The sequence below is a fragment of the Macrotis lagotis genome, chromosome 1, assembly GCF_037893015.1.
Source record: "Macrotis lagotis isolate mMagLag1 chromosome 1, bilby.v1.9.chrom.fasta, whole genome shotgun sequence".
Classification (NCBI taxonomy): Eukaryota; Metazoa; Chordata; class Mammalia; order Peramelemorphia; family Peramelidae; genus Macrotis; species Macrotis lagotis.
Genome location: NC_133658.1, coordinates 819,487,310 through 819,510,184, shown reverse-complemented (window position 1 = coordinate 819,510,184; position 22,875 = coordinate 819,487,310). Strand labels below are relative to the sequence as shown.

Below are 22,875 nucleotides of genomic sequence, written 5' to 3'. Positions count from 1 at the left end.
TCTTCTAGTGTTATTACTAATAATACCAATATTAATGATGATTATCATGATTATATAATGAGAAAAACTAACATAAATCACTTTCATATTTGCAAAATCTTTCATATAAATGTATATGTATGAACATATACATATATATATATATATATTTAAAGATGGATTTTATATCATTTCATACACATCACATCACCCTTTCTAAGATACTGTAATATGTTTTCCCAGAAGCTTTTGGTATTTGCAAGCTTTAAGTCTTTACCAAATTTATTCTACTGTATTTTATTACATATGGCTAGATAATCACAAAGTTCCTATTTATTGCAGCAATTTCCATCAGAGTAGCTGGAAGGATAAATGAAAAAGAAGCACACAGGCCTTTTGAACCAGAAGGAAAATATTACTTTGATGCTACTGTTTATATTTAAAGATTAAAAAATTCAAATTTCGAGAGAGAAAGACAGAGAGACAGACAGACAGACAGACAGAAACAAAGAAAGAATGATATAGACTTAGAAAAGCCCTCAAAGGTCATGAAATCCAATCCTTTCATTTTAAGAGGTGAAAACCGAGGCCCAGACTTACGCAGTGTACCTAGGGTCAAATGGTTAAGATCAATTCTCTAACCATTATAGCATTCTGTCTCCTTCCACATCCAAATACATTTATACATGTATATGTATAATGACTTACTAATATTTGGTTTGATATATTTTGATAGAAATGACTCTTAAATGAGATAAAAAAATCTAAAGTGATTTGATTTTTTTTTTAATCTGGAGAATATAAAAGTCCATGGGATGGTCAACCTTGAGAGTAATTGAATGGATGAATATCTATAGAAAGGACAAAAGAGAAGATTGTCTTTATGATGAGGATTTGAAGAGCTAACATGACACCCTGCTGGCAGCATTCCTTGCCAATTCATTTCAGGAATAAAACTTATGGAAGAATTTTGCTTTGGTCTTTGGTATATACCTCACTGCTTTCCTGATGACTATCACCAAAATTGTTGTTAAAACAATTAATATTTGAGAGTCGTAGAACTGAGATGTGAAACTCATACTTCACTTCATGACAGTGCCTCCATGACTTCATGCTTCTATCATAACAAAAACTTTCTCCCCCTCCATCTTTCCCAATCAGAAACTTTGAGTTTCCACAATAATTAGGAGTTATAATTAGGAGTCAGTACTGGCACATGAACATCTCAAGTCCACAAATTCATGAAAATCTGCTGAGCCAATTGCCTCCTTTCTTCCCCCATCTCTCCTTTTCTTGTACTTTGCAAGTCTCCTGGCTTCCATGACTTCTGTCAAGTCCCATGTAAAATTTTACCTTGTATAAGAAACAGTACCTCCCTTTATTCATTATTTCTTATTTATCATATATATATGTATGTATGTATATATAACTTATTTGTATACATTAGTGAGCATGTTGCTTCTCTCATTTAAACTCCACAAGGACAAGGATTGTCTTTTGCTTTTCTTGGTACCCTACTGCTTAACACATTGCTAGAAACATAATAGGCTCTTAATAAATGCTTATTCACTGATAAATTATATAGAAAATGGAGATACGTTTTGTAATTTCTTTTTGAAAATGCAATGCCGAGAAGTTTTCAGAGTTACAGAAAAGAAGGCAGGGTGGTTTTTAAAGCTTCAGTGTTGCAGGATAAAATATTATTTAGCTCATTTACAGGATAAATGGATAATTTGTCCAGGACCCTAAATGACAGCTTGATTTGGGAATTGAAGATCATCATTAAAAACTCATCTTTGCTTATAAATCAGCTTATGGCACTGGCAGTCATTCGAAGAGGCGGGAGTGTTTCAAGAACATGGGGTGTATTTGAAAATTTGATTTTAATATAGTATCTGGTTCTTTGACTCATAAATAATCAGCTTTGCTACTCTATCTTTCTCCCAATAAAGTAGAAAAGAAAGGAATCATTTTTATTGTAAAATGAAAATTATTCCTTGATCTAAAAACATTGTCAGAGAGAATGAGATAACATTTAACTGTGATTGATATATATCTCAATTATTACCCATAAGCTTGTGAATGTTATTTTCCTTAGGGATGTTGGCATCTTTTGAGCTGAAACACCCAGAGATGGTGATAGCTTATTTTGGCAGATGTTCAGAAGGAAACTTGCAAGAGAGCAGCAGGGGTCACTTGTAGGAACTGAAAATCAAAGACTGTGCAGAGCTTACAGAGGTGTGAAGGTCATCATTAAGCAACAAGATAGATGAACGTCAAATTCCTAGGCAAACTTTCTACTTCTCTCTGCTCCCCTATTCCTCCATTTACAATTAAATCTACACTTTCATGCTAACCCAGAAAAAGACTCTGATGGCCCAAAACGGTAATAAGTTTAGGCTGGATTGATATTTCCTTAGGAAAACAAGAGAAATATATTTGACATTTTCAAAAGATGTCACACACACACACACACACACACACACACACACACACACACACAAACACAGAGTCATTATGTATTAGGACTGCACAGCTTTTCTCATCACTGGTACACTCAATTAGTGCTTTGACCAAGGATAGAGCTACTTCCAATACAAAGGAAAATTGCATTCCCCCCCTCCTCATCCTATTCTTTGGTCTCAAATGGGATAAATACCAGTTGGCAATTCACAAGGAAAATAGATTTTAAAATTATAATTGGAATACCAATTCAGACAGATAAATGTTTGATGTCCCTGAATGACTAGGGACATATTTCAATACTTGATATAAAGAAATGCATAAATATTATAAATATTATTTCCAAAAATATCATTTCTTCGGAAATAATTTGACTATGCTTTGTTTTATAAAAGTTGGTCTAGCTTCTAATCAATGTTGCAACATACATAAGAGAAGCATACATGGTGTGGCATAGGATTTCAAGAGATGGGCTTAAAGCCAAGAAGGACTGAGTTTGGGTACTGCTCCTTAAATGTACACACTAGCTCTATGACCCTATAGTAGTCACTTAATCTCTTGGTGTTATGTGAAGGAGGTTACATATGCTTGTAGAGAAATTTCCATTGAATTTACAGATTCTATCCTATCTCATAATGTATGTATGTGTTTGTGTGTGTGTGTATGTGTGTGTGTGTGTGTGTGTGTGTGAATACAACATGGCAGGCAATGGGGGAAATACACTATCAAAAATTTAGAACTGAAATGGACTTTAGAAATCATCTTGTCAGGGGCAACTAGGTGGGGCAGTGGATAGAGTACCAGCCCTGGACACTTGATAATTACTTTGAGCAAGACACTTAAGCCCACTTGTCTTGCAAAAACCTAAAAACAAAAGAAATTATCTTGTCCAGCCCCCTCATTTTATAGATGAAGAATCTTAAGTACAGAGAGACTAGACTAAGGTCACAGAACAATGCAGACACAGGCTTTAAATCCTTGTCATCTGACTCTAAATCCTATTCAGGAGAAATATAACAATATGGTTTTTACCCTCAAGAAACCTCCAAATGAAAAAGGGACATTATGATGCTCACAGATAGTATTTGGATTGAGAGGGTCTCTGTTTGAATTCCAGCTTTGCTAATTATTACCTGTGTGCCATTGAGCAAATCTTTCAGTTGTAAAAATCTATAAAATGATATTTTGTATTTAGTGATCCCTAAGATACTTTTAACTTTTAAAACTTTGACCCCATGAAACAGCTTAGACTACAAGAGCTGCACAATGTGGGTATAGACAAAATTCTATGTGAATTCTGATGGAAGAAAAATCATTACCAAATTTGAGAAACTCTCCTAGGATAGACTGTATTATATTTTATCTGGGTTTTGGAGGTTTAAAGGATCAGACATGTGCAAGGTGCATGATGGATTGTCTAGTTTTAATAGATTATTGACTAATATATTTTGTTCCAGGGAGAGGGAATAAAATTAAAAGATAAAACTGAAAAGATTGCTATAATTCATATTTTATAGTGCTTTAATTTTTTTCAAAGACATTTTGTTACAGTCTACTAAGTTAGTTGTTATCATTCCATTTGAAAGAAGAGGGAAATGAAGATCATAGAGATGATGTGACTTCCCTTGGTCATATGAATGATAAGTGTTAAAACTGGAATTAAAATCTAGATTTCCTGTCTCCAAGTCTGATGCTCTTTCCACTCTGCAGTGACAGCTTCTTAAATAGATTGACATCAGATCTTGACTGCTATGCTAAGAAAACTAAAATTTAACCCATAGGGAGTAACTGAATATATATGAATAATTGCATTATATGATCAAAACTGTATTTTTGAAGGTTAATCATACATTGGTACATAGGACTTTTGCTGAACCACCTGCTATCCTTTATTGTTACTTATTATAAAATCCACATGCCATCAAAAGGCTAAACTCTTAAAGAGCTAGGACAGATTATGTCAGTTTTTAAAGCACCTACTACAATGCTTTCATGCTTCAATGAGTTTGTAACTTGATTATACTTTCTTCTTTAGGTTGGGACACAGGCTGTCTATGTCTTTTTTATTCTGTACTAAGCTTGTCCATATCCTCAAAAAATACTCCCTGGAGTTTTTTTTTAACCACTACACTAGAAACTTTCCTCTAGATCTGTTGATTTTACCTGAATACCAAAGGAGTTGCTCATCAATTATCCTGTTTTCTTTTTTTTACTCATAAATGTCTTTACCAGGCTTTAAGCCACTTCAGCATACTGGACCCTTGGCAAGTAATTTTTGATCCAATGATAAGGGAAACACTTTATGTGGTGAGGTAAACAGAGTTTTGGTAGCATGAAAACAACAATTAATTATTTTTTTCTGAAAGAGATTGTAGCCTATCAGCATGAGTTAGGTCCTTGGCATCTACCACAATCCTCAGAGGGGTAGTATATTGGAAATGGTCTTAGAAATCCTCAACTTCTGTTTTTTTCTGGTAAATTATTTGTTGTGCCCATCAAGTAACATCAGCACTATTTGTGGAAAATCATTTGTGGGAATTAATTTAGAAAGAGTATGTAATATTCTGCAAATTAAAATAAAAAGTTACACAATGTAATACAACACAACGTGATATAACAATATTAAAGCAAGAGTAGATAGATAACTGGTCTGCAGTAAGGAGGACCTGAATTTAATTTATATCTCTGACATTGACTTACTGGCTACTTGACCCTGGGAAAGCCATTTAAATTTGTGGAGACTCATGTAACTCTTTAACTATAAGTTTCAGGATGGTTGCTGATCTCTTTGGTGGAAGGAATTTATGTGCCTATAACAATGAAATTAAATATCTGAGACAAATATGTTCTATTCTCTTTGATGTTATATTGTGTTATGTAACTAATTAGCCCAGATCACACAGCAAATTAGAGGAAGAGGAGGGACTGGAGTTCAGGCTTCATGACTCTTTTCATTTAGGCTGCCTCAAGTTACACATACTAATTTACTGGCTGATAGGGTGATAAGAGAAAACAAAACCAAACCTATCAACTTGTATATCAAAGAATAAAATCAAGAATCTACGTATTAGGCATTGACAGAATTTTATAGAAATGCATGTTAGAGTCTTACCTTAGAAAATTTTCTGGGGCGGCTAGGTGGCGCAGTGGATATAGCACTGGCCCTGGAGTCAGGAGTACCTGAGTTCAAATCTGGACTTAGTCACTTAATAATTACCCAGCTGTGTGGCCTTGGGCAAGCCACTTAACCCCATTGCCTTGCAAAAACCTAAAAAAGGAAAAAAAAAAACAAGAAATTTTCTGGGGGGATTGGGGTAACAGATTCAATTATTGATCAGAGGAAACCTAACAGGGATGTAAGCCTCTGGCATGCTGCTTATAAGGACAGGCAGTCTTTCTATTATTTCATTGAGTCACTGTATGTTACATTAAGTCTTCAAGCTTGCAATATAGCCCCATTTATAACCACAGAGAAGGATCACCTCCAGGAGCCTAATGAGGGCCATAACCTAAGAAGTATCAGTGTTAGGGACCACTTCTAAGTTTGACTAGAATCAGCTAGAGTGGAATTGGAAAATATTAAAAAAAAATAAAATGTAATAGCATATAAATAATATTGATGTCATTTTCTAAATCAATTTGATATCTTTAAGGATTCTTTGGTGGCCCTTATTTATATTTGAATTTGATACCACTACCCTAAACAAAACTTATTCTTACTTTCCATACAACACTTAGGGAGAAATGAAAAAATTAAAACAATCTTTTAGAAGTTAAAAAATGGGGGCGGCTAGATGGCGTAGTGGATAGAGCACTGGCCTTGGAGTCAGGAGTACCTGAGTTCAAATCCAGCCTCAGACACTTAATAATTACCTAGCCGTGTGGCCTTGGGCAAGCCACTTAACCCCATTGCCTTGCAAAAAAAAAAAGTTAAAAAATTATTTATACTACTATTTTACACCAGAACAACGAAGCTGGAAGGATTTAGGTTATAGTAATAGAAACATCTTGTCTAAAACAAAGGATATGATATGCTCTTGTCTTCTGCCCAGGTTATATATATATATGGAATAATTTGTTCCCTTCTTGGTGCTACATTTTAGGTAAGACAATGAAAAGCTATAAATCCTAAGAAGAATGACAAGATTGGTGATAGATTTGGACACCATGCCACATAATCTTTTACTATGTTATATTCTTCTAAAGTCAAGTCTATAGGTAGTAAAGATATATTTATATCTAACCAATAAAAAATAAAAACCTTGAGAAGAATTTAAAAATAATTCTATAAATTAAAATTTATAAAAGTTATAAAACATATCTATCTTAGTATTTTCCTTTCTGTTACTCTGCCTCTGTTACTGCAGATGGAGAAAGGGGTTAAGAAAATTAGTTATATAGAGAGATAATGTGGATGCAAGTAGGTGGCAGGGTATTTGTTATGATGACTGGTATATAAGATATTGCAATATCCAGTACATCCAATAAACATTTTAAAACACCTACTATATCCCAGGTACTATGTTAAGAGCATATGAGATGTCATTCAAGGAAAATATGACTGGAAAAGCAAAAAGGGTGATAATTTATAAACAAAGTATATCAAAGATAGATACTACACTACACTGGTACTAATGGAATGCTAAAAGACTAGATAGATTTGCAGTCCTTTGTGTGAGCACACATTTATTCACATGCATGTGGGTGTATGTGTGTGTGTGTGTGTGTGTGTGTGAGATGACAATGATGATGATGATGATCCCCTCTAACAAACTAGTAAAGCCTATATTTCTTAGAATAACATTTATAAATTCATGAAATAAAATAGCCCTGGAAAGGAAACCAGTAATAGTGAAAGTTGTATATGTGTACATAGATGTATATACATTCACACCTTTATGCATAAATATATGTATATAGATATAAACACAATTTCAAAGACCACATTTATTGATTTTTAATGTAGAAGAACAATTCCAGAGAAGTGGTCAGACTTTCTTGGGAGTGTGGAGGATGTATGAGGACAAAGTTTCAGTTTGAAGGAACATTGACAAACTTGAAAAACAGTAATCACCACTTTTACATGACCTATAACATATCCAACAAACAATAATCATCTGAAGGATAAATAGGAGGGAGACACATTTCAAGGCAGCTCATCCTATTTTGGTAGGAACACCAATTGTTAGGAAGCTGATCCTGATATCAAACCTAAACTGGTGTATTTGCAACTCCCATTAGAGGACAAGAACTATACAAAATTTGAAGGTTTAGATTCATTGACTTCTAGTTTGGATTAAATGGAGTATTGATGTAATTTTAAGGCAATTCCTAGAATTTGGGAGTTTAAATGTAAAATGATATTTATCCAAAATGTAGCAGACAATGATTGAATGTTATATTTTAGACATATTTTTGAGAATACACAGAACTAAGGTGTTATTTTACCCAAATAAATTACCCTTTAAGCATGCACAATGTGCTTTCATTTCTTATTATGAGTCACAGAATTTTCTGACCTTACTTTGGATATACAAATACCTGCCCTTAGCTCTGCTTTTACCCTTAATATCTTTTCTTCTGCTCTTCATCAGACTCCTTTTTGATATACCTAAGTTTTGCTTAGGCCACTGTGTTCTGAAACCTTCCCTTCAGCAATTTTTTTTAGGCAATAGTCTAACATGTAATGTCTTCATTGATTTTCCTTATCTGAACCTCTTACCACCATATCTGATTATTCTGTGACTCTGCCACAGCAGAATTGCAATAAATTCTTTATTATGATTTTGCCATGAGGCTTCCTAATAGTCATCTGCCTTATGACCATTAATATTACTGTATTAGTACAGGACTCAGGGAACCCATTTTAACAAGTTTAATTCATTCATTATTTTTCATAAATATCTTAGCATTAGAACAGGATGGAAAAAACCTCTTAAAACCTTAGTTAAGAGACATGGAGCCCAACACCCCTATTTCCACTAATCAGTTGTGTTAGCTTGTAGTCTCTCTGGTCCTCAGTTTCCTCACCTGTAAAATGGAGTTGACCTAAATGATTTCTGAGGTCTATCCCTTCCCTAATTACTTATGATGAATTAATGAATCCTTAAAACTTCAGAATAATTTGCATTTGTCTCATATGTATGTATTCTCTATCAAAGTAATGACTATTCAACCCCATATTTTTGATATTTGAGTTATTACTTATGGTTTCATCTTCACCAGTGTTTCCTTTGAAGAGCAGAATCTCTTAATAACTTAATAGACATTAGTTGTATTGCTCAATCAAATCAGTGACCTGTGACTGATATGGTGATAAACTCCAAATTAAAGCAATAAAGTCTCTTAAACATCCTGCTTGGTTTAATCAAACAATAAGTTAGTCAACAAATACTTAATAGGCACTTACTTTGTATCAGATCTTGGACAATTGACCTGGATACAAAGAACTGTGAAAACAGATACCCACCCTTCTGGAGAGTGCAGTCTAATAGGCGAGACAGCAGGCAAAACAAAATGCACATACACAATATAGTCAATGTAAATAATAGATAATTAATCTCAGAAGAAAAATAGTAGTGGAAGAGATTGGAAAAGGTTTCTCATAGAAGGTAGGATTCAATAAATTTTGAAGAAAACCAGAGAAGCTTGAAAGTATAGTTCTGGAGAATATTTCAACCATGAAGAACATCTAGGAAAAAGGAACAAACTTCAAAAGAAGATGCATTATGTGTGAGGCACCACAAATAGGTAAGATTTGTCACATTGTAGAAAGAATGATTATTTAGGCTCTGAAGGTTCAGATTGAAATCAATTCTCTGCCACTTAGCTGACCAAGTGTGCTTACTGCTTGGATCTCAGTTTCCTCACCTAGTGTTAGGGTTGAACTCACAAAGTACACAAGGTATTTTCCTTGTCTTATCATGTGAGACTTTGAAATAATCAAGAGATTTAATGTATAGATTTAATTTTATTATTATGTTGGGTATTATACCTGACAGAAATTTCAAAAAGCATGCCCAGTAAGATATTGTCATTTCTTGAAATGCTGTTAAGTCCTGTTGGGATGGGATTAAGCACTGCTTAGAGTCCATGAATAAGTGAATGTTCACAATGTATGTTGAACATAACAATCACGTTTGGGTCATGTTATCAGACTAGTAGGGATTATTCAAAGATTGTAGTCACCAACTTTATGTTCTAGAAAACAAATATCAGTGAAAGTAGGAAAAGCACAGAAACTCAAACAGCAGTTGTGTGTTTGTGTGTGTGTGTGTGTGTGTGTGTGTTTGTGTGAAGGGAGAGAGGGAAACAAGGAGGCAGAAAGAGAGAGAGAAAGAAATAGGGAAAGGCAAAGACAGAGAGACAAAGAAAGGAGAGACAGAGATAGATAAAGAGAGACAGAAACAAGGAGAGAATGAGAGAGCATTATATTATGTGCATTATGCAAATGGGAAAGGGAGAATTATTAATAATCCAATTTAAATTCAGTGAAAAATATTAAATAATATACTTTCCTGACATCATAGATAATAATAAAAATAACTACTATTTTATAGAATATTGAAACTTGCCAAGGACTTTATATGTAACTGTTTTGCTTCTCAGAACAATCTCATGATGTGGATATGATAATTATCCACATTTTGCACATAGGGAAACTGAGAATGAGTGATTTATCAATCAGGATAATAATACCAAATATCAAAGACATGTCATGAACTCAGATCTTCTTGAATCCAGGTCTGAGACTATCCACTGTATTATCTAACTTCCATTGGATCTTATAGTCTAATAGGGAATATTAGAGATAGGGAGAGAAATAACTTTAATTCAAAAAATGTTATTTCATATGAAGGGAAATCATTTGGTGAAAATTCCCAAATGGGAGAGATTGATACTGGTTCTTAGAATTAAGGAAATTTTGATGGAGGACAGGTAGCTAAGTTGATTTGTAAGACAAGTAAGATTTTAAGGTCAAGATATTAACAGAAATTTTTTAAGATTTGGTGTTGGGTTTTTAGATATCATGATGCAGGAAGGACTTGCTGTGTTTGGGATATAATTGGGAGAAAGGTGCTAAGTTAGTTTATGTAGAACACAGCAAACATGAATAGGTTGTATGAGATAAGCCTAGAAAGGGACCTAGAGTCAGATTTTGGAGGACCTTGAATCCTCAGTTTAGAAGGTATTGGATGAACTTGACCTACTGTTAAGTGTTTGGACTAAAGTATTACTGAAGAAACATCAGTTAAATGCTTACAACCTGTCAGGCAGTGTTAGATATAAAGGAAGAAAAAAAATCTCTGCCTTCAAAATCATATTCCAATGCCAGAGACAATGTTTTAATAAAATGGTACATTCAAGATATGTATATAGAGATGAGATGAATGAAAAGTTTTGGAAAGGGCCTGCCACAGGTACAGTAAAGGAATCCAGGGAAGAAGCCAAGGGGCCAAGCATAGTCTGAGACCAGGTTTGAACTGAAAGAGATGTCTTCCTCACTCCATACTGTTTCTCTATCCACTGTGCTATCTAGCTGCCTGGAACAAAATCTGAGAATACTATAAAGAGAGGAGGTTAGTTTATAAAGAAAGATTAACCTGACTTAGAATAAGTTGTAGTGTGATTTAAGAATCAGTATCATTGGGGATAGAGGTGCTGGACCACACACCAGCGACATTGGCATTTAATGTGCTTATTCTGGAAAGGGAATTTGTTTTGCTTAATGTGAATATTTTTGATATTATAACTGATATTCATCTATTGTGTCAAGGTTTAGAAAATATTTTACATATATTACATTTACTCATCCTAGTGCTTTTATTTTTTACTTCTATTATTTAGACCCAAAGAGTAAAAGTCACTTTTAATCTATTTGCCATACATATAACTAGATAAAATAAATTCTTTTTCTAACTTGCATTCGTCTCTTTGTTTAAAGGAAGTGAAGAGAGCTAGAAAGGAAAAAAAAATCTTTTTCACTTTTGAAACCCTAGCATGGTTCAACTTGATAACATTTAGAGAATGGATTTAGAGCACTGGACTAGTTTTCCATCCCTATAAATTCAAAAGCAAAACTAATCTGAAAAGGAGGATTAGCCTTTAGGGGGAAAAACTATGTGGGGAGTTAAATCCTATCTCTCTTGTGCTCTGTCTGCCTTTTTAAGCACAGCTGATGGATAAATGTCACGTAATCCCCATCCTCCCTCCTCTCCACAGGAAAATCCTATGTATCCTTCAGAATCTTGACCAAGTCCCACTTCCTCTACGATGCCTCCTCAAACTGTTGCAAAACGCTTTCTAAATGTCAGCAATTAATCTTCCCCATTCTCCAAAGACCTGTAAGTGCTCATTGTCTGTACTGCTCACTTTGGCACTTAATCACACTCTTCTCTTCCCTAGTTATTTAACACAGAATCAGAGAATCTTACAATTGCAAAGGACCTTGAAAATCATCTCCACAAACCAACACTTTTTATAGATGAGGAAACTGAGTGAGATTACATGAGTTGCACAAGATCACATGGAGAGTTATTGAAAAGCAGAGTTAGGATTCAAACCATGGTATTTTGATTAACTATACAGTATATATGTATGTAATATATATGTATATGTATATATATAAATATATGTAAATCTAAAGCCTGACATAGCTCCATTTGTATCATCAACACCCAGCAGGGTCTTATGCATAGCAATAATTTAAAATAATTGTATGAGCAAATACTACACTATATACTTTCATATGTTTATACATACACACACACACACACACACACACACACACACACATACACACATAAAAGTGTCACTTTCGATAGAGTGTCAATCCTGAAGTCAAGAAGGCTTTTCTTCCTGAGTTTAAATCTGGCCTCGGCCTCAGACATATACTAGCTATGTAAAACTGGGCTTATTCTGCTTTCCTCAGTTTCTTCAATAGTAAAATGACCTGGAGAAGGAAATGGCCAAACATTTCTTTAATGTCTTTGCCAAGAAACCCCAAAAAGGGGTTATGAATTGTCAAATCTAACTGAAAAAGATTGACTGAATATATGTATAATATATAACATGTTTATCAATAAATATAAAGATAGATTGGAAAGCATTCACACTTAGGGCCATGTAATTTAGTACAGTTAGGAATTTAAAGATTGCTTAATGATAGGGGCGCTAGGTGGTGCAGTGGATAGAGCAACGGCCCTGGAGTCAGGAGTACCTGAGTTCTCATCTGGCCTCAGACAGGTAATAATTAGCTAGCTGTGTGGCCTTGGGCAAGCCACTTAACCCCATTTGCCTTGCAAAAACAAACAAAAACCTTAAAAAAAAAGGATTGCTTAATGAGTCATCAATTATCTGCCTTTTTCAATATTATTTTTCAAAAGATCCTAATTGAACATTTCCCACTTACTTGAGTTTTCTTTCTTCTCTTCTCTTGATAATCAATCCTCTCTATTTTCCAGAGTCACCTTAGATCCTTTTCCTGCCTTTGACCTTCCTTAATTACTACATCTATAGTCAGCTACTTGGTGCAGTGGATAGATTGTAGGGCTTGGAGTCAAGAAGTCTCATCTTCATGAGTTCAAATCTGGCCTCAGTCACTTATTAGCTGTGTGACTAAAAGCAAGTCACTTAAACATGTTTGCCTCATCTTTAGAATGTATTGGCAAACAACTCCAATATTTTTGTGAAGAAACCCCAAATGGGATAACAGAGAGTTGGAAACAATAATATTATCTTATTCAGAATTTCTAGGACTCTTTAGGAGAAACTACATAAATCGTCAGAACAGCTGAAATGTAGCAATCTTCCTTTTTTGTACCATAACATGACTCACCTAGATTCATTGCTATCTCAAACTGTGAAAGGAAACAAGTACTTTGAGATTATAACTTTGGTATCAAAGCAGCAAACTATGACTTTTATCAGCTTCTAAATTAGAAATGTGGAGAACTGGACCATATCAGTTTCTCAGTATTTGAACCAAGTACCTGAGATCCTGCTCCTTCAAAAAAATTAATACTTAATAGCACTTCCAGATACAGATATTTAAGATATTTAAAGAAAATGAGCCTACAACAGAAGGAAGTCTACTCTCTAGACCTGGATAGCAACTTATTACAGGAAAAAAATATAGAAATCTCTAAATATAAATTGAGGTCATATAGAGATGCAGTCTGAACTCAGATTATATTGTTCCAATATGAAGATTTTTCTACTATATCAGAGGTTGAATATTTATTATTTTTATTTGCTCCTTATAATATATTGCTGTTACATCTTATTATTTGCCTGTGAAGTACATGTGTGATCATCTCAATTAAATCATGATCTTTGAGAAGAAATGGGAAATACAGATTTAGAGAATGACAAATATAGAGCTAGGAGAACCACAAATATCATCTAGACCAGACCCACTCATTTTTCTTAGGAGGAAATTGAGATAGAGGGGTATAAGTAACTTACCCACAGTTACACAGCTAGGAAGTGCCATAATCAGAATTCAAACACAGGTTTCCTTTTTCTGATGTTTAATATTCCTTTTTGAATCCTACCCGTCTATCATGGGATCATGAACATAATCGATACAATGCTTTACAAATCTTAAAATATCATATTTTCTTCTACTGCTATTTGTGAATTAATGTTATTTTCTTAACTGAGATTATTATTAACATATAAATAACATTTAAATGAAAACTATAAAATATATATTATATATAATGAATCTTTTTCCTATTTAGGACTGACAACCTGCAGATATTTCCAGGGCTTTATGTATGAATTTTAGATCTTTGACACATTAATATTTCAACAAAATGGAGAGTCCCATGTGTTCTAGGGATGCAGAAGGTAACCGAAACATTCCCTTTCATCTTGTGCGACTCTTGTCCATATCCTCTCAAAAGGTGACAGTATGTTGAGTGCCTTTCTACTTTGTACTTCTTTAAGTAAATATGTCATATTTAAAATACACAATTCAAGAACTTGGAGTCTATTCCTGAATTTCATTATGCCTCCTCCTTTAAATATATCTGTTCAGTGTAGTGTGACTTTTGAATAAAATATGTTTTGTGGAAGGAAACATTATTATTGTGCCTTTGTGAAAGCATGTAGTTGATCACGTATATTGTTGTATATGTATATCATTGTATATGTATATTGTTTCCTGAACTTCAACATAATTATCTGCCTTTGATGCCTTTAAAAAGTTTATCTTTAATATGTTTAACATAATTGTCTAAGATCTTCATAAAATGGAGTTCCTCACTAATTCCCTAGCTTTTCTCAGTAATATTCTGATAATATTAGATAATATTATTTTTTCTTTAATGTCTTTTTCTCCCTTCTAAATGGAAATCGGGGGGTGGAGAATTGGATTGTACAAATGCCAAGAACCTTCTACTTCTGAAATTCTTCATGATTTTCTGAGTATAAAGGTGAATTAGATTTATTCTGTTATAACCTAAAAGGCATAAATAGGACCTGTGAGAAGTGGTAAAGATGCAAATTTTAAACTCCTTATCTTGCCTCAGGAGGAGTCAAGAAAAGAGGTTTCCCCTTGTTGGAGGTTTTACATAGAAATTGGTAGAAGTGATTTATCAGGTAGGTTGTAGAGGGATTTTCTTATTGGATATGGTTTGGAATATATAGATGTAATATTGAAATTATTCCCTCTTATGGACCTAGTCTATTTGGGGATGATTTAGTAAGTATGGGGTTCCAACCCCAGAAACTAGAATTAACCAAGCTACACTTTAAATATGGGATGACATTCTTGATTTAGTCTTAGACTTCATTCATCATATTGGAGCAATATGAGCATTTCTCATGTGTTTAAAAATAGTAGAAAGGTTATACCTCTCTAGAAATATTAAAGGAAAACTTGAAATAGAAATTCAGAAAACAAAGCAAATATTACCACAAGAGGGAAGAACAAAAGTGCTGTTTTGGAATTCTATCTGAGACAAAATGAGTAGAAATGGGCTATCAATGATATTTTTATAATGATGGGTAATCATACATCATTTTCTAAGTTAATTTTTTTTGATGGCAGTGATACCATCATTCTAGTGCTATTTGCTTCTGTATTGGTTTCTTAGGTTACATCGTGTATGAATTATGAATAGACAGGAATGTTAGCACACTTGACTCACACTACACAACTGTGATTGATTTATAGATGGAAACAGTGTGGTATGGTTGGCTTTGACTATCAAGATTCCTCTAGCAAGGAGACCATTCACTACATAAACATATAATTCTCAAGTCTTCATCTTTATTAGAACATAATGTTTTTACTGAGACATTTTCTATCAAGCTGATGGTGGAAATTAGACCCATCAAGAACTTTCCTTACTTCTGACTTGTGTAATAACTGCATCGGTCTATCTCTTGCATGGCTAATGAAATATCCTGGTGCTTACAAAATCTTCAGATGCAAGAAGAAAAAAATAGAATCATTTTTGAGGCAAGTTGGCGGTACATTTGTTTCCAACACTTATTAGCTATGTGATTCTGGGAAAGCAATTTAGACTCTACTTGCCTCAGTTTCATCTACTTTAAAATGGAAATAGTAAATATAGCAGATTAGTATGAGGATCCAAGGAGATGATATTTATAAGAAACATTAACTGCAATAGAAGGTGCTTATAAATGCTATAAATGTATATGTATAAATGTATAAATGCCTAATCCTAATCCCTTTGTTGATTCTATGATTCAGGAAACCAATTAGGTACTTAAATGTTCACTTCTCATGTGTGAACTATAAGCTTGCTAAAATTGCCCAAATTAGTCATAAAACTCCCTGAACTTTATGCCATTCCAAAAGCAGTAGGTCACATGCCTTTTTTCCTGCAAGCTCTTTCCATGTGTGGAAATTGAAACGGGAGCAAATTTCTGTGGGCATGCTTATCAGAGAATTAAAATTGTTTGCTGATAGCAAATTGGAAACCTGTGGTGCAGAAATAATATGCACCACCCTGTAAATCAGATTAACTAGAATTTCTCCATTCATATCATCAATTCCCTCCAGAACAGCTGTTCAATGGCATTGGCCAACAACCTGGCATGGGACCAGGGAACTGGCTGCAAGTTACTCTCACTTTGGAAGCAGGCCCAATGGATATCATTGTTTAAATTCCAATTTTTTAAGCACTGTTATTTGCCAGTAACGTATTTGACTTTTCTAGTTATTTTTTTTTTTAATCAAGATCAGGGAATGTCCATGTTTTTCAATTTTGGATAATCTCTGAAAATAATGACTGATATTTATACAGAATTTAAAGGTCTACAAAGTATCTTATATTTCCTCCTGACAGCAAACCCTGTGAACTAACATCTATAGATATTATCTCCATTTTACATGTGAGGAAATTGAGGCTCAGAGATAGATTTACATCAAAAGTGGGATATGAGCTCAGATCTCCAAGCAATTCCAATACTGACATTATTTATGCTACAACTTGCATTGTCTAAACTAGTTCTGAATCTATCATCTTTTTGAAGAGGAAAGAATACTATTATGACATAACATTTCACAATTTGCAAGAATTATATTCTTGCAACAAGATAGGTTCAAAAAATAATGTTTTATAAATTTAAAAAATCACTGGAGGTGGGGGAGGGAAGCAAGAATGGGGGGGAAATTGTGAAACTCAAAATAAATAAAATCTTTCTTTAAAAAAATTCCTCACCTAACAGGTTTGATGATTTGTTCATATTCACATAGATAGCAAATATCAGAGAATGGTTTTGAACCGGGGGTATGACCAAGACAGTAGGAACTAGTTCATGAGAGCCAGTTGGAAAGTTTTCATTTTGAGAAGCCCTCAAACTACAAATTGGACCTTGGTTTTTATTATTATTATTATTGATTGTCTAGATTTAATGCTTTTTATTATTACTGATTGCCCAGATTTAATAAGGTTCTTATTAGTTTAGTTTTAAGAATTCATTAATAATGCATATAAACTTACAATTGTTTGTATGTACACTTTTTAGAAAAGACATGGTTGCAAATATTGAGCATACTGAACCATGACTTAAAGCATATCATAATTCTCTGATTCATTAGAAAATACCTTTCCAGAATTTAGATGAAGTGGTGCAGAATAAAGTAGATTCATGATAACCACTGGCATGATGATTGCAGTGACTGAAAGGAAAATTGCATAGAACAAAACATGAGAAATCTGATCAGTGTAGTCACTAATCTTGAATTCAGAGGACTGACAATGACACATACCTCCCTAATATTGGCAGAGCAGTGATGGATTGTTGATTTATAATGAAGCACCTGTGATAAGAAGTTATTGTGCTGGTTTCTTTTGCTTAACTCTAATTTGTTATAAGGGAGGTGTGGACATTGAAAGGTGATAGTGATATAAAAATGAGTATATATATTCATTGATTTGGAAAGGAATAAAACAAAAACAGAGCATAATTATAGGTGAATTACATTGAGTTCATTGGTTTATGGGAGAATATGTGTGTGTGTTTCCCAATTCCTAATTTATTTAAATGAATTGATTAAAGTTCGTCTATCACAATGTGTTAGTAAAATGTCTTCATTAAAAAAATTCATGTTATTCTATATAAAAAGACCTCTTTGAAGATTCTGTAAGTCAATAAGCATACATGCTTCAATCAGGATTTTAATTAACTATCTCTTGAGAATATTAAACTCAACTTCTTCATTCAGCATACCCACAGAGGACTATGAAAATATTTAACTTGCATTGAATTCTAAGAAATTAATCTTCCCTCCTTTCTTGTTGAAACTCTGTTTGATTACATAGTTTCCTTCTACTAAAACCCTAGTTTTGTGCAGCATCACAGTGGTAAACTAATTCTGTACATAACCAGGGAAGCACAAGCTCTGGAAAGTCTTTGCAAATCCAAAATGGAAAGCTGTATCTACTGACAGATTATGGGTCTGTATTAGGTCCAGTCCTTCTACATTTAGAAGGAATCCCTATTAGTAGTTATCTATCTATAGATTTATCTATAGAATCAGTTGATCTATCTATTTATCTATCTGTCTGTCTGTCCATAAATCTATTCATCTATCGTTGTGTATTTTATATGTGTATGCATATATACATAAAGTGCATGCTTATATGAATGTACTTATATCTGAAATTAAATAATATATATTTATTTAATGAATATTCTTACATATTAAATATATGGTGTGGTGTACATGCATTATTTGTATACATGTGTGCATGTGTGTTATAGATACATATACATATAGACATAAACACACATATCCATGATATCATTTCAAAGGTTTTGATCTGTATTATTGATAAGCTTTCAGAGCACCATAGTTTTTTTTTTTAAAGCTTATTGAATTTCAAATTTGGTTAGTTCAAAACGCTAATTCCATCATCAGGTATTTTATTCCTGCTTCATGGTCACAAATTGACCAATCCTTTCTCATAAAGGTATGCTATTAGTTTTATGAAGGGCTGAGTGAAATAATATGGTTCACTACAAATCTATGGGATTTTGCACTATGGGAAAAATCTTAGAATCCATGTTTTACTTAGTAAGGGTCCTCTAGTAGTATTACTATCAACCATTTCACAAAGATTTCTCAAGCATTTTCTATATGGCAGTCACTGTGTTAAACTATGAGATTATAAAGAAAGACAAATCAGAGTTCCTGCCCTCAAGGGCAGGAATATATTCTAATAGGAAATTCACATAAGAAGGATTGTATTCTTATTATCATTACACTTAATAGAATCAGGAGAATTTTAGTAAGTAAAAATTATGTCAATTAATTATTTAAAGCAGAAGATATTGATAAAACTCTTTGACTTCATATTTTCATCTATTGATATATTCACTCCAAAGATTTAGAAACAAAAAACCACTTATCTAGGTTTATCTATGTCCTCTATAGAATTGCTACATAACAAATTCATTTTAATAGTGGTTTACACATGTAAAACTTGATTTAAATTTGCATTCATTTTTCATTTTAAATGCTGATGCATGATAGTTGTTTCTTCCCAATATACAATGCCCATGAAATTGGGAGACAGGGTAATCTGCTGGAAAGAACATTGGTTTTAGGTTCTGAAGAACTAGATTGTGTAAATGGCTTTATAACTTTGCAAACTAGTGTACTCCCTATAATGATATATTTAATATCTGTGGGTCTCAGGTTCCCTACATATTCAATGAAAAAAATGAGTAAAGTGATAAAATTGTGTCAAACTTAATCAGCCATACATCCTTCCCTTTTCTTTTGGGATACCTATAATTTTTATCCTTTTGACAGTATGTTATTCTTTGATTTCTTTCTGAAAGAAAGGATCTTATCTGTCCTGAGATAAGGAAAGGCAGCAGCTTACGGTGATTGGGGAAAAAATTCACTGGATTTGAAGCTCAAGAACTTCTCAGTAGATGGCCTTGGATCTACCATATAATCTTGCTGAGTCTCAGTTTCTTAATCTGTAAAATGTTGACTTTGGACTAGATAAATCCTTCCCGCTCTAAATCGCTACTATCATCCATCAAAGTTCTACTTTGCAATCATTTTCATCCTATTTCTAAATTTTCAAAGATTCTAGGAGAGTATGCCCTTGTTCCCTGGCATTCCTTGACCCTTTATTATTAATGATTTTGTGTAAGGAGACAGTCTCCCAAATGGAAGGACTAGGCCCCCAAACACATTCAATGACATGCCGGCTGAGGTTGAATTTATTGGTGAAATCAATTTGCCTTTAAAAATACTGTCAAGCTTGAATTATTTTAGCCAGGATTATAGAGAGAATAGGAGAATTACAGGACTGTCATTAAATGAAGTTAGAAATACAGGTCAGAAGTGACTAGCAAAAAAATGCCTGGCCAAAAACACTGGCACAATGACAGAAGTTATTTTCACAGACTCTTGTTCTGTTCAAGTAAATAGGATCAGTCTTAATGAGACTTTCAATGCTCAGACTGGAACAGTGAAGTGACAATTTCAAAAGAAAACAGAAGAAAATGGATGGAAGCAGATTTAGTCTATAAAGCTAAACTAGGTCATAATTTCCTTCTGGGAAAACATATTTATTTATCATTTATTTTAAAGAACAGCCAGACAAAAAAGTGTGAAAATGAGAGGAAATCATTTGAAGGAAGAAGTAGTGAATATATATATATATATATATATATATATATATATGTATGTATATACATATACATATATATACATATATATGTATGTGTGTGTATATATATGAAGATATATGTGTGTGTGCATGTGTGTGTCTGTGCATATAATATACACAAATATGTATTATATATATTTATATTTTTATATCTGCAAATCTCAGAAAGAAATGTCACAATGAAATGAAATCAACAATCTTCCATTCTCTCTTGACATTCTTCATTTTCAAGCATAGATTTCTTCAAACATACAAATTCAGAAGATTTAGGAATGTCTTGTAAAACAAACTCATCATCAGTTCTCCAAACTATGAGCAAGAAATCATTGTTGCCAGGAAGACTTGTTACATCATACTCTTTTCCTCTTTGATATCAAATAGGAGGAAGCTACATAGCATAGTGGATATAGCACTGGCCCTGCAGTCAGTAGGACCTGAGTTCAAATTTGCTCTCAGATATATGATAATTGCTTAGCTGTGCGACCTTAGGCAACTCATTTAACCCCATTGTCTTTTAAAAACAAAAACAAAAAAATATCAAATAACACTTTGGGTATTTAAGTCTTTCTAACTAATTTACATAAGTTCTAGTCAATTGCTCAGAAGAAGATACCTGGTCACTGAGTGGTCTCAGTTGTATTCTATTTTAGAAATCATCAATCTATAGTCCATACATTAACAACAGGCTTAGGGGCAGAGCACTACAGTTGGTATGATCTTTACATTCTGATCCATTCACCCATTCTCTTAAAACAAGCAAATAATCTTAGTTGCAATAAAATAGTTATAGGACTTTATGTTATAGACATACTCATTTACTTCTGCCTCAATTCTCTGGTCCATCTGTACTCTATCCCTTAAGCACATTCTTCTTAAAGATACTACAATATTTAATGATGCCAATTCATGTACTAAATGCTTTATGTAGAAATCTGTTTTTCTTATGGATCATACACTTCCCTACCTAGAAACTTAAGAGATTCTCTAGTTTACCCCCCCCCATTATCCAGGTAATCCTGGGGTGGTTGGATGATTTAATATTCTAAGGTTCAAGCTGATTAATGACCTTTTACCTTTCCTCTCTACAACCAGCACCACTGGGTTAATTAGGAATGTCCCATGGCTTAAAAACAGATAGGGTAAAAACCTTTCAGAATTGCTCTGTTATTCACCCAGTCTCTCACCAAGAAACCTTTATCCTTCACTCATACTCATTTTTCATACTTTTGACTCTTACATGAATATTGTATTTATATTTTTATGTTCCAATAGTACGTCACTATTGTTCCTCCCATCTTATTCATCTATTATTTTTTGCATCCACTTAAATCATTCTACAAAGTTCTCTTTTGTGTTTTTCTTCTAAACATTAGACATCCAGGTTAGATTCTATCAGGATGCCTTTTGTAAACCTATGTTAAAATTACAATTTTATCCTCTTAAATAAGCCCAGGGCATAAATGGCAGTAGTGATTAGCTATGTGCATCACTAACTGTTCCTCTTGAGACCTTATCACTTTAAGCTAAATCTAAGAGACACATTATTATTTTGATACTTTGAGATCTCGTTCCAATAATATTACAGCTGATTACTGCAGACCTACATAAAGGCATCCAGGGAAAATATAGACATGATATAAGAACTGCTGATAAGCTCTCTTGTAAATTTAGAACTTAAGTCCATGCAGAATAATCAAAGACTGGGGTGGAATTATCAAGTCAGCCAATTACAACTCCTATGCTCTATTGTGTAGTTTTAGGCATTCCTGCTTATTGACCTCTTTATAAAAGGTGCAGTCATTTCCTTAGGCATATTTTTATTGGTCTGAAGTAAAACTTTCTTATTCTGGAGGTTTAACAGAGTACATTAAAATGACATTGAATGATAATGGCAAGTCCCATAGATTGGGCCTTGAGTATAATATTTGACTTTCTGCAACTCTGACATACCACAGAATATGTGAGGACATGTGTTGATTTCTAGTAGTATGGATCTATTGTCTTTGCCATGTTTCTTACCTGTTGAATGAATTTTTGATTGTCACTGCACTGACTCTTATGAGAATTGGCATGGTCACTCCCCTGCCTTCCTGGGTTAAAATTTGCTATCATTACTACTAGCATCCCTGTTATCACAGAAAAAAAGATAACCAGCATAATGCATCATTTTTTAAAGTTTATCAGTCTATGTCTATTGAATTCTAGAAATGTTTGAGAAGACTCCCTAAAGATATATTTCTTCTGAATAGGTCAAAATGCA

The 22,875-nt window shown here is 33.5% G+C and overlaps 1 protein-coding gene across 3 annotated transcripts in view; it reads left to right on the top strand.

The window, feature by feature from the left end:
• Positions 1-22,875, top strand: part of GRM5 (glutamate metabotropic receptor 5) — a 739,207-nt gene that overhangs the window by 168,423 nt on the left and 547,909 nt on the right. The gene's annotated exons all lie outside the window — the stretch shown is intronic.